The sequence below is a fragment of the Camponotus floridanus genome, unplaced genomic scaffold, assembly GCF_003227725.1.
Source record: "Camponotus floridanus strain SB8 unplaced genomic scaffold, Cflo_v7.5 scaffold3, whole genome shotgun sequence".
NCBI classification, from domain to species: Eukaryota; Metazoa; Arthropoda; class Insecta; order Hymenoptera; family Formicidae; genus Camponotus; species Camponotus floridanus.
In genome coordinates, this window is record NW_020229436.1 from 4,171,825 (window position 1) to 4,186,183 (window position 14,359).

Genomic DNA, 14,359 nt, shown 5'->3' on the forward strand with positions numbered 1-14,359 from the left:
ATTTCTGAAAGGAACGGCTGGTTAGGACGCGGACGGAGGATGGGGGAGGGAGATGTGGGAGATCCGGAAAGTCCTTGGCGAAGGGTGCACCTCTGGCGCGTCGCGGCTTCTCCGAGAGAAATGAGAGAGAGAGAGAAAGACGAGAGAGGTTGATCGTGTGCGCTGTGTCAGAGGAGAGAACGGGGTGGTCGTTCGGTCGTTCGTACGTGAAGGGTCGGTGTTAGGCAGTCGGAACATGGCATAGCACGGGAAAGACAGGGACGATCGTAGGGAGAGGAACCGACCACCGTTGGAATGCGAACAAAGATGGCAAACGAGCTAAAGAGAAAAAGAGAGGGAAACAGGAATGACGAAAATGAGAGAGAGAGAGAGAGAGAGAAAGGGATAGTTCCTGAAGAAGGAGGCGAAGAAAGAGAGAGACAGATTCGATAGAGTGAGAAGGGGGAGAGGGGATCTCTCTCTTGAACGGAAGATAGGGCGCGCGTAGAATCGCGCGCGCGACGGCGTGAGGCGGGTGGTGGGGGGAGAGGAGTGGTGGGGTCTCGCCGGAGTGGAGGGGAGGCCGAGGAAACCAGTCGGATCCTAGCTGTAGGTCGCAGTGGCGCTTCAGTTGACAGGCTGGTACCGTAGTGCGCGGTAGGCTGGCCTGCGTGCGGTGTGCGCGTCTTCTCGTTGAACAGAGGGCAGAGAAAGCCGGTTGAAATTTCGACGTTTAACGGGACGAAGGACGAAGTAGCGAGGAAGGTTTCTGCGATTAGGATAATCGACTTCGGCAAATTATCCTGCGCCGAGTGATCCGACTTTGATCTCTTTGATCGCGAGAGAAACAAGTTCGTACTCTAGTTTTTCTTCTTGCGAGCGATCGATTCCGAAATCAAAATCTGTCGATTGCGATCGGGGAATAGTGCGACGTTCGCTTTAACCGCGCGAAACGCAACAACTTTCAAAGTGCTGCGACGACGAACAGATTGAAGTGACGCGCGGATAAACAGATCGAGAGAGGCGCGAGTGTCTGTCATCAACTTGCCGCAGAGTTGTCGGCTCCGGTTGTAGAAGGGCGTAGTAATCGAAGAGCTCGTAAAGTGAGTGAGTGACAGTGGCGGAAGTGTGTGATCGCCAGGACGACGGAGGATAGGAGGCGAGTTCTTAACGCAAGTGTATATCAAGAGAGAGAGGAAGAGAGAAAGCCGTCGTCCCTCAAGGGTCCAGACGACGCGTCGCGACGCTCGTCAAAGTCGTAACGGATCCAGAGGCATCGTCGCCGTCGTCTACATATTTGAGTGGTAAGTTTTTCCTAATGTAATATTCGAACGAACCTTATATAATTATATTAAATTGTATAATATTTTTTTACTATATAAAACATTCTTTTATATATGGCAAGTGTAAATTCTATATTTTAACGATAAGATTTACTTACCTAAAGAAGCAAGACGTCATCAAAATGGAAATCTTTCCGTGTCACGAAATGTCCAGAAAAACTTATCTTATCGGTAATCGACAAAGTCTGAAAATACAGAGTTCCAAGAAAAGCATACAGTTAAATTAGATAGGCTTTAGAGTTTTTATAGCATTCTTTAGCTATAGTGGTTAATAATTTTCTATTTTACATGAAGTCGAATTCACGTATTATAATGTATTTTAAAAAATTGGGAAATTTGAAAATTTTCAAAAAATGATCATTTAAATTTTTTTAGAGTAATGTGAGAGAAAAGTTTGATGAATTGATCGATATTTTAGTCGTAATTCCTTTTACGAAAAAAATTGTTTACGATCACTCGTGTACAAAGATTGGCACAATTTTGGACGTCACAATAGTCAAACTTTCGTCTGACAAAATTGTTAGAATTGTCTGACATATTTGTCTCATTGTCATTCCACGAAGTTTTGCGAAACAAGTCACTCTTCTATAACGGATGATCGCGCGATACGTAGATTTCCAAATAAATCGCAACAATAAGAATTTGAGGAACCTATATTTTTTTTACGATAACTTATATAAAAATATTCCAAGAAAAAATGATACATTTATTTTTTGAGTGTACCTGGATGTTTTGTAACACAGAAAAGTTTCCGCTTTGATGGCGCCTTGCTTCTGTAGAATAAGTAAAGCTTTGTCATTAAAAATGTTTGACAGAATATATATAAAATATATAAAATGTTATAATATATATAAAATGTTATATTTACGATATGTATAAAAGGAATATTTTATATAAGTAAAAAAATATATTTTATATAATTTAATACAACTATGTTATATTAAAAAATACAAAAAAGTGGTATCTTTTTTTTCTTTTTTTACTATACTTTTATTTCGTCCGAGTGGAGTTAACGAATAATTTTTTCCATTAATATAATACGAGTTACTGAAACAAAATATTCTTGTTAACGTATTATTTATTGATTGCGCTCACCATTGCTCAGTATCTTTTAGAAACATAATTCGAGTTATGTTTGTACACATATCTCGTATTTATTTCAATAATAAAACATATTAAGAGGAAAGTTACAGAGAAAAATAACGCAAGTCAGATCGTAAATCATTGAATAACACGTATCGACGTATCTTCTTCGAAAACATATGATTTCTGTCATTCTGCTCCAAAAGCAACGGTAAACATTTTCCTCGATATAAAAGTCACTTCGCTTATTGGTAAAACGAAACTCTTCTACGGCATCGGAAAAAAAAATTGTTCGCAATCATATGGCAGGGAATGCAAACATTAATAGTCGTCGCTCGGCAATTTGATAGCAAACGGTTCAAGTTTCTGTTTCACCTGGCAACCTGGAATAGTTGGCGGCATTCGCGAGAGTCATTTCGCGAGTAATGCTTCACGGTAATATTCGCAGATCGATGTTTATGCCGTGGCGGCTGTCACGCGCAGTCTGTCGCTTCGTTCGAGCCCGCACAATACAGGGTGAAATGCGAAAGTGATCTCGCACGCGCGGCGAAAAAAAAGAGAGAGAAAAGGGAAAATAAAATCGCGCGATCGTAAAACACGGAGGCTCTCGATCATGCGAAACACACCGGCGCGTGTTATGTCAGTGCGCGTATATACTCGTAGATAAAATGGTAGAACCGACCTCGGATCCCATTTAAAGTTTGCGCTAAATCGCGGGAATTTAGTGCCATGTGGCACATACTAGTGTCACACGTACAAGCTGTCACTATCGCTGCTTCTGTTCGCGACAGTTCTTTGACGAATACGAAGTCGATTTCTCCATAACAATAATTTAGTGGAGCGCATGCGTGTACGTGTGTGTGCGTATATTATAATTACTGAATTATTTAATATCTAGAATTTATTTTACTCGATTCAAGTTTAACAGGATTCCAAATGATTGGCAGAACTTTACTTCTCGATTAAATTCTCGTAAATTAAAATTGTTCGATATAGAGATGATTTAGAGAATGATTAGAGATGATACAGATTGATCAGAATTTTTCGGAGCGTGTCGTGTGTCTAAAATTTTTACATGCATGTGCAAAACTTTTCAAACCTTTTTTTTTGAATATCGGTCAATGAAATTGTGGAGGCTTTTCGCCGATGAGACTGCGAAATTTCAGTCAAAAGCGACTCGATTCCCGCGAATTTTCAATGATCGGCCTAATTTCTACGGACACGTCCGCAGGATATTTTCGCGAAAGTTTCTCCGGGTATAATGGCGTTGTCCGCAGTCCAAGGCGGTGAATTTAAGAGCATTGTCGTGTCGTGCAGCCAAGTTGAAAATAAGAGAAATCCGAACGAAACTCTTTGCCTCGTGCCCACCGCAGGGAATTTTTCTTCCTTTCTTAAAATCTTTTTGTTGTAGGTATTCGTAAATCTTAATTCATCCAAGTCAACGTTTTCCATTGTTTAAGATTTATAGGAAGTCGTATATATCTATTCATTTTTTCCTCACTTAATTTTTACACTCATAATTTATATTATTATATAATAAAACAAGAAGAATTATCGTATTGTTTAATCAATTCAATATATTTTCGATTAGGATGATTGACGTCAGTTTAAAAATACAATAGAGAATACAATAATTTCCATATTCTAATCTTTTGCCTTTCTAAAGTTAAATATTTTAACGATTTCTTAACGTTGTGTAAATTTTGGTTTTCCTTATAGATAAGCTTTTCTTATATCTATGTTACCTGTAAAATATAGGGAAAATATTGTATTCTCGAAACTGGGATAATCTCTTAATAGAATAGTAAACATTTCTTGGGACAAGTATTGGAACATTGAGATTATTGTGAGATTCTTGAAAGGGTTGAATTCACGAGGCAATTCCTAATCCTAAACAAACTTGACATCTCTTGAGGACTCCTTAAACTGTTGCATGTCTTATAAAGCTTTAATACGAGCCAACACGTCTCAGCGTAGATTTTTAGTGGTTTGTACATGCGATGGGTCTTCCTCCTTTTCTAGTTGACTCTATAAATACAGAGATGTATATGATAATTATAAGAAATATAAGAAATATGAAAATAGCGAAAGAGAATGATTTAGAGAAGTTCGCAATAAATCATTCATACATTGTAATCTTTTCCCTATATGATATACATATATTAAGGCGCGAAATAAAATATCTTTAACCGTGAACACAATGAAATATCATTTTTTGTCGAACATATTCATGAGAAATTGGAATGTAAAAAAAATATATATTATATATTATATAAATATATTATATAAATATATTATATAAATATATTATATATTATAAAAATATGTAGAATAATTATATAATATTATATCAGTATATTTTATATATATTATATATAATTTATATATATTAGATTATAAGATGTATTCATTTTATAATCTAATGAAAAAAAAAGATTATTAAGACATTAATATTTCTGTTTTGAGTAGATATCAATATTATATCAACCCTCAATTATATATTACCATCATCTTCGACTTCTAAAAATCAATCTGCGAAAAGATACACAAAGCAATTGAATCGTTCTCGCGTCGATTCGAAAAAAAAAAAGGAAGAAGCAAGCAGGAACTGTTTCGATTCATGGAAATGCTGTTCGTTTCTAGGAACTAGGTTCTTGGCAAAGTGTGAGAAGAAGATTGTCGTGAAGAGACGCGAGAGATAGCGCGACGGCCGTCGGGCCATGTATCACATGTCCTGCGCGAGGATCTTTATCGGCTATCTCCTTTAAGCCCGCTCCGCGCTCTCGTGAACGGTCGGTCCTTCGCGACGCGGCGTCGAGGCCGCCGTTCGCGTTTCCACCAACTTCCTGCTCGCTTTCTCCTTCGTTGCTCTCGCATGAAGATTATTCTCCCGTTCGCTTTAGCCGTCCAGCAGCCGTCGGGCGGAAAAAGCAATCTGTTAACGGATCTCATCCTTTACTCCCGTGCGACGAGAACATTTTTTTTTGTTTTTTTTTTTTTTGTTTTTCAAATTTGCTTCCCATTCGAAGGATTAGTCGATCTTAATCTTATCCGCGAGATACCGATCATTAATCTCTCTCTGGAATTGCTTAGTAGTTGAGAAATTTTGTGTGTATCGAAATTACGCGGTTTAAATTGATATCGACATGTCTATTTTTTATTGCGCGATAAATTGATATAATTTGTACTTACTATAACTTTTTTTATATCTCTTAATATATCGATTATATCATACTATCATTATACTTGTATTAAGTATTTATTTTTTTTTAGAATACATAAATGATATAAAATAGTTTTCCACATATTCTGGGTACTTTCTGTGTGAAAAGCAATGAAAAATAATGTCGATGTAATGTAAATTAAATATCGACTATAATTTAAGCGCGATGTCCTTTAGGCGATAAATAAGGCTATTATTTTATAAAATTCTAGTACATTACAGTCGATCGTGTATTTGACAATTTGCGAAGAACACGGCGTTTCTGGTACGAAAATTCTGAAGCTTTTTATTCTGTTACGTGCGATAATAAGGTAGCGTGGCATATTAAATTAGTCACGCAGGCTGTAGCGCGCAATTTGCATTGAAATTGTAAAGATATCGGCAAGCAACGCGTGGGACGTTTAGTTTATACAAGACTAAGAATAACTAGAAAGAATGGCAAAGCATTTGTATATACAATATCTCACTTAAAAAAAGAATTACTTGAAAAGAATTACTTAATGTCTTATTTAAAGAGTCATTTTATATTATTTCGCTTAAATTTTGTTCTAAAATATATTCATTAGATTAACTTTGATACTATTATATTTTTATATTGTACGAAATTTGTTTATTTATACGATATGTGTCACACGTACACATACGCAAGTTTCAATCGAGCTATAAATTATCAGGTCGAACTATAATGAAAAAACTTTTTAGAACGTTAAATATTTTCAAGTAATTCTAGAGTCTGTTAAAAATGCCATAATCATTATTTTTAAATAACTAGAGCACGGTTCACACTTGAACTTTTTAAAAGGCTATTTTAAATTTGTCGCAGAAAATACTCTCTAATTAATTCGATACTAATATTATCTATGACAATAATACTTCAATTTCCAAATGAATAGTAGACAAATTTAGTATATCGGTAACGGTCTGATTTTTTCCCAATAAACAAGAAGCTAAGCGCGAGATTTAGCACGATCGATAGAACGGATGGAACACTCCTCGGTATTCATCATTTGTCTAATCCCCGAGCGAATCAATGAGAGCGGATCGAAGGGATATTTCCGTCCGTCTAAAATTTACGGTACTCGTGCACATCCGTCGTTTATCCGTTAATCCGCGTGTGATTTCGCGGCTATCTCTCTTGATGGAGATCGCGGGCGACGTCTTAAATAGCCCCGACAGATAAGACGGAGAGCATTCGTACACTCGGGGTGCTCGGTAAAGGTCGAGTAGGGGGTGTAAGACGGACGGATGGACGGAACGGATTCGCTCACGCGAATTCTCGTTTCGCGAGTCGAGACGCGATTAGGATCTCGCTCCTTTTGTACGTGTTATAGTCGTGGATTTCGCGTGGAGAGAGCGGGTTATATCGATCCCCCCGGGTTTATTTTATGCCTCTATAAATTAAGCGGCGTTGAAGTACGCCGATAAGTACGGCCAGAAGGACTTCCAAGAATACACCACGCTACTTAGCATTTTCGCAATTTCATTTCCGCGTGTGCGCGCGCGACTACGCGTCATATCCGCTTGGTAAAGAGGGTTCATTAAAGGGCGAGTGTACATTTGATATTCATCCGCGGCTGACGTAAACGAGAGACCGGTAGTCCTTCCCCCAATATAATTTCCAACGTAAACTCGCTCTCCACCGCTAATTTATTACATCAATTTTAAAATTCAACGCTTTTTCCGAGATTATTTTTACGACGAGAGCGTTCATGTGTTTGTATACAGATCATCTTCCACGTTAATCCACTTCACTTTATGCCACTCTCGCAGCACGCGCGATATCCTTCGTTGATAATTTACTAACATATCACACTTATATGGTCGTTTTACAAGATTCGAGTCATGTCTCTCTCTCAAAACGAGCCGCTCATGCGTTTATTCCATTCTGTACTATTTCACTCAACCGTGAGCCACCTCACCCACGTGAGCCCCTGACACCCTTTCACTTTACAGGCAAATCACACGTTTGTCACGTATTTCCGTTTGCGTTTATATGCATGCATCGAGTTTTTCCCAACATCCTGTCGTCTTATGCAACGCTTGCCAGGCGTTAGAATCTGAGAACATGAGATATAGCGCATTGTTCTCCGGTTGATCTGATTTTTCGCCGCGCTTTTCTTCGAGAAATCCGGCTTTCTCAAGTTTTAAAACATGTCAGAATTTTATAGTTTGTTTTTCAAGAATACACCACTTTACTACCATTTACAATTATGACAGATTTTACAATTTATATATTATATTTAATATATATAATATATTTAATGTATAATTATATATTTAACTGTAATATATATATTATAAATAAAAGAATTAAATAATCTAAATATAATAAAATATCTAACAAAAGAATTTAATAATCTAAATAAAAGAATTTTTAAATAATCTAAGAAATACGAAAAAAAATGATATAAACGTTTTAATAAACAATTTCAGGCATTTTAATTTCAATAAAAAAAAATCGTCGAGAAATTAATTTAAAAATATAAAAATACAGAAATCCAAAAATTCCTCAAATATCTCGTATCGTGTCTCAAACGACTTACAGAAAATTGGCATTCTTTTTCCAGTAAATAAAGCTTTAATACCTCGGAATGAGTTGACTCGTGACGCGATGGCGAGCATCAATTAATATCATTAGTCGCTAAAGCTTGATAATACCAATTAGCGAAATCCGGGTGAGCGCGGTGACCCCCGATGTTTGACACCCTCTGCAAGCCCAATTATCCTAATCCGAAATGAACAACTACGTGCCGTCGTGATGCCAAACACTCGTTCGCGCTGTAACAATTAACGATCGTCATTCCGACATTACTGTACCTGGTCCTCGTTAATTCCACGCGCGCGCATAACTCTTTATTTAAATTATCTGTCAGCGTCGGGTACGGCATAATAATTATGGAACGGGATAAATCCGTTGACGTTGATCAAAGGTCGAATGACTTGCTACGGGAAATCATTGTTCATTGTAACGTATGCGCATCTATCCATCTACGAAATGTCAAACTAATCAAAGAGACAAGTGGGCGAGGATGATGCCACATCTTTAGGGAGATTGATTCCTATACTTAGAGATGTAAATGATTACTCTTCATTTTATATATATCGTACGTATTATCGATCTCTCTACGATAGTAAATATTGAATAAATCTGGCCCCGCGATGAAGGCAAATGTATACGTTATAAGCTATCATTATTGTCTAAACTTTCGAGTTCCGACGATCTCGGAATATTCAATGTAATTAACTTCGACATGTTTCTCTTATCCGTTTGCTCCTTGAGTTAATTATTATTCAATAATGTGGCATTTCTATTCCTCTGTCTTCTATAGCGCTTCGCTAAGACCATAGCGAAGCTCGTGAATTCCGATTGAATTTGGATTGTTATAGAGTAGTTGATAATTCGATTTGGCAAAGTTGCTTATCCTCGTCTCTTGCATTTGCACTATCACTTCTGAGAATCCGTCCAATTAATAATCCAGCCTCGAACTTCTCAAAACAGTATTGTTAAAGGAATCTTAGCAAAGTATACATCAAGGTTGACTTAACTCTACCGAAGATATATTACGTATCATTATTGTTCTTACATGTATTATAGTTTTGTATAAAAGTTTGTATTATTACGATTTAAATTTTTATTACGAAAATTATAAAATTAAAATTATAACGAATATGTATCATATAATTTCTCGAATATTTTTTCAACTAAATTTTTATTCTAACTTATAATTATATATATAATTAATATATACATTTTATAGAATTAAGGAGTGATCGAAACGTGACAGTAAACCGTGTTGCTTTCATAGAAATTAAATCACGCCCTATCGTTCGATATTTTTATATTTATTCGATATTTTATATTTATATTATTCTCTGTAGCGTCATTTCGAAACATATTATAGGATATATTGAATTGGATAATTTCTCAACAATGTTTCACATTCCATTAGGTTACACTAGCCACTCTGTCAGCGTTCATCTTCCACGATCATCGACTCCCATTCACGCCTTGCCCACGACGTGCCATTGAAACATCGAATTAATCGATTGATCTGACATCCCCCGTCTAGTTCGGAACGATCGTGAGTATAATAATAGCCACGAGAAATATGCTAACGGGAAGGGTAGGGGCTTTCGAGAGAGAAAACCAAGTTTCTGCGTTCACGTTTTGTCGCTCGATCTGTAATTTCGCCGTGGAAAGTCCAATGAAAGATAGCGAAGGAACGAGCGGGGACACGGGGGAGGGGGAGGGGGGAGATAGATGGGGGCTGGTGTGAGAGCAGGCCGAGGCGCACTTACAAATTATGGAGAGAGCGGAGTCGCCACCAGCCGCTGGGACGACCCGGTAATTTGGGAAGGGCGACGAGATTAAGCTGCTTCACGAAAACCATCATTTTGTCGCGACAAAGGTACGCATTATCTGCGGTAGGACGGCGGGACGATGACAGGCGCGTTCGCGCACTTTGACTTGCTAATGTCAAATTGGTCTCGCGCGCACGACGCTCGCTCGAGCTTCTCTCGAGCTGTTTTTTTTTTATTTCTTTTCGTTCCCGCGAGATCATCATAGAGTATATCGTCGATATCGATTGCGTTTACGACTGTAGGATCTATTTTTCAGCTGTGAATTAGGGGCGTTGAACTGCGCGTTTTAAACGGTACGTTATTAAATCTTTGAAGAGGCCCAAAGTGGCACGTTTTTGAATCTTTAAAGCTGAACTTAGGCGAGATTATATTTATTATACTTCGTTAATCTATTATTTACCGCGTTATGAATTGAAGGAGGATAACGAATATTGAGATTATATTAGCTTTAATAATATTGGCTTATCGTTTGTTTTCAATGAAAATTGCTTTTCTTTCCTCGGGGATCGATCTCGATCGATGCTGACACAGTTTTCCCTGGAATATCGGGGAAACGAGCCCTTTGTCTGCCGGCAGACAAGGACAGCAGATGCGATCGATATCGCTGCCTGCCCTTTCGACGTTTCGAGACCTACTACCTAAGGCAGGAGTCGTCATTTCGCCACAAGGAAAGTGTATTAGCGGTTCCCTTTGATTTGCTAATTCCCAACTGCCCGCGAGCGGAATGATTCGTCCTTTGATCTTTTGCGCGTATTAACGACGCAACGCGGGCGTTAAGCCGGCGTCGCGACGTTCTTGATTTTCGTCGCTTTGAAGCGAGGTGAAAAAGTGCACACCGCTTCTGTCATCAGAAAAGCAGACTCGCTCGCGTTAAACAATGCTGCTTGAATTTAATTGATATTTAAATTTACAAAGTATTTATCAAGTATACAGCATGATAATTATATCGTCATTCAATATTTTTTTTCTTTCTACAGCATAATATTTTACACTATTATTAACATTTTTTTTATTATTAAATTTTATAAATTAAAATTTTATATTAAAATTTCAAAAAGCATGACACTAAATTTATGACAAATTTTGTTAAGTGTTTTATTAAAAAAAAACTTGATATAACGCCGGCGAGATTTTTAAATTGCACGTAGCAAGATAAACAATGAGATACCCATTAGTTTCTTTATTTCGTGACATTGATTATAAATCCAGGATTTTAGAGCGGGGGAGAGGAGAGGAAGACTGAGAGAAAGAGAAGAGAAAACGATAATTATATCGTCATTCAATTATACTATAGAAAGAAAAAAAATATTGATATAAATATTGAAAAATTCAATTATACTGTAGAAAGAAAAAAAATATTGATATAATTGAATGACAATAATTATATCATCATTCAATTATATCAATATTTTTTTTTTCTTTCTACAATATAATATTTTTCACTATTATTAACATTTTTTTTATTATTAAATCTTATAAACTAAAATTTTATATTAAAATTTCAAAAAATTATTGCATGACACACTAAATTTATGACAAATTTTGTTAAGTGTTTTATTCCAAAAAACTTGATATAACGTCGGCGAGATTTTTAAATTGCACGCAGCAAGATAAATAATGAGATGCCCATTAGTCTCTTTATTTCGTGACATTGATTATAAATCCAGGATTTTAGAGCGGGGGAGAGGAGAGCAAGACTGAGAGAAAGAGGCGGGAAAACGATATAATTAATCGAACTGTGATTCCCTTCGTCGCTTTGACTTGCTAATTCACGAATTCGGCGACGCGGAGATCGCGGAAAAGCGCGCGTCCGCTTTTGTCCCGAGAAATTTTCATCGGCGCCGTTATATTTCATACGTATTGTCCGTTTCGCGTTCCGTCACGCTTCGCCGGAATCCGGCCATTCAAGCTTTTGTCGCGCGCTAAAATCCCGAGGTATGAACCCGAAATGATTAATCGAGTATATCGGTATATCGTTGCGCTATGTCGCCCCCTCCCCCCGCCCCCCCCCGCGTCGATCGATGTCGATATTGATGTAGATTTTTTTCGCTTGGCGTTCGCCCTGGTAAGCGGGAAATCAAATAAACGACGCTATCACCGCGCCTATCACGGCCCTCGTGGATAACGAAGTTTGTTTTTTCCCGGAAAAACTTGGGCGCGTCGCCGATCGCGCTCTGTTCCACGCGCATTTTGGATAAACTCATTTCGAGACGCGAAAAATTATTGATTCATCGCACTTTATTGCGTGCAAAAAAATGATCTAACGTATTTTGTTTTTATTGATGCGCGCGTTTACGTAACTCGTCTCTCTCTCTAAAGGGTTTTGAAGCATAAACATCACTTTATACTCTATCGTAACTTTCATACATTTCAAACGAAACCCCTGCAAAAGTAGCGATAAAATAAAGAATCAAAGAACCAAAATGAAAGAACCGGAGAAACATGAAGAGCCTCGAGATTCATCGTTTTTGAAATATATTTTTTTTTACCAAGCTTCAATGAGAAATTAATATACTCTCTTGCGAACGATGGGGGAACCGAAGGGTAACAGATAAGCAGCCCGTGTCATCTGCAGCGGATGACAAATGTCGACCGTTAAGAAGAGTGAATGGGTACTCTATACATCACGGAGATAATTATATTATAGTGTTTCTGGCGAGAGTATTTTTAGGCGTATAGTGCACGTCGGTATCGCGTGGAACACCGGTCGTCCTCCCCTGACAGTCGCATCCCTTTCGCTTCAACTGTACGCTTGTATCGCGTGCGAAGATAACAGAAATAGATTCTGTTACGAGAGGAGGGGTGAAACATTAAATCGTTCGTTATTTGTCCCCCTTTAGCCGTATCCGAGAAATGTGCAGCTGCAACTATACCAGATTACTCGTATGCGACATTAATCTGGGCGTAAAATACTATTTGAATTGTCATTTTATACGTCCTCGACAATCCCGGGATGCTTTTGTAAAAACAGATGGAGGATGGAGATTATAAACTAAAGATAAAATTATTTCAATAGTAAAGAAGTCATAATTCGACAATCTTTAAATCTCATTTAAATAAAATTAATATAAGGACATGCTTTTAGTAGAAAGTGATTGTTTTCTCTCGAGTGCAAAATATTTTTGTCGATCTCGTATTTTAATCTTTACTATAACATATTTACATACATACATTAATTTTTTGAGTAACTGTATCCAAATTATCTGTCTATGATGGCCTTTGAATTTCATCTGCAATATTTGATTATATGCCACATGTTCCTAATTTGTACATACATATATGCAGTGAATATGATTAATACGTTGAGCGGATTTCTCTCTCAAGATAATTAGTTTGTACAGATGCTAATTTCAGAGATGAACACGTATATGCGCACATTTGGGGATGTTACAGGATGCGATTTCAAACAAGCTTGCAAAAAGCAGGAATTATCAAACAGCTGGTAACATGAACAGTTTGCATGCCGCGTAAGATAGAGATAGAGCGAGAGGGAGATAGAGTGGGGGAAGAATATTGGAGAGAGAGAGAGAAAGAACTATTATGCAATTCTGTGGTCGAGCAAAAGACATTCTCGTGAGCTCGAATTAATCCGCGGTTTGTATTATAACCATCAAAAGAATTCTTTTTAACGATACCGTCAGGAATACACAAATCGTTGCTAACATGACTTTAAGCGTTCTCGATGATGGGCTCTCGAGCACGTTCACGAGCCTTTCCTTTTCGCCAAATGCCCTTCGAGGCACATAAGGATCTCATTGTTGCTCAGCATTAAATATTATTGCTCTTGTACGGCGTAAGAAAGATACTGAATTTTTAATGACGTATATTTGTGATGTATTAAAGTGAAAAGCAACTCGAAGAATTGACTGAATATTCTTTGTATTATTCGGATACATACAAGAATATTTAGTACCAGTAAAAAAAATTTATTAATTTAGTAATAATCGTGTGTATTTTTATAATAATCGTATTTATGTTTTTCTATTTTCTGAAATTTTTCACAAAAAATATTTTCAAGTAAAATCTCATTTAAATAAAATGTTTACCAATTTTTTTATTACTATAATAATGCTATATAATATTGCAAAAGTGGACATTAAAATTATACAGTAATTTCTCTTAAAATGTGCAAATTAATTTTAATTGCATCGCGAGATTGCTTTTCATAGCGAATCATAATATTCTATTACGACATTGCATATCGTTTCGAGATGTGAACTGAAAATTATCCTCGCTATTACGAATCATTATTTGGGATACCATCATTGATCGCGAGTTTAGGCTGTCTCATTCTTCGTTGATTGAAAACTTTCCTCGCTTCTCTCCTCGCGCACCTTAATGAGGAAACTTCGTGAGAAAGTTATCGCCG

The 14,359-nt window shown here is 37.2% G+C and overlaps 1 protein-coding gene across 2 annotated transcripts in view; it reads left to right on the plus strand.

Annotated features, from left to right (window-relative positions):
• Positions 1–551: 551 nt before the first annotated feature.
• The window catches only part of LOC105253537 (MOXD1 homolog 2), a 204,382-nt gene continuing 190,574 nt past the window's right edge, over positions 552–14,359 (plus strand). The window contains exons 1-2 of one of the 2 annotated variants that reach the window (XM_025409984.1): positions 552–1,283; positions 9,579–9,710. The gene's annotated coding sequence lies outside the window, so the exon portion shown is untranslated. The remainder of the gene's footprint in view (positions 1,284–9,578; positions 9,711–14,359) is intronic. The other variant, XM_020028192.2, reaches the window with a different exon arrangement.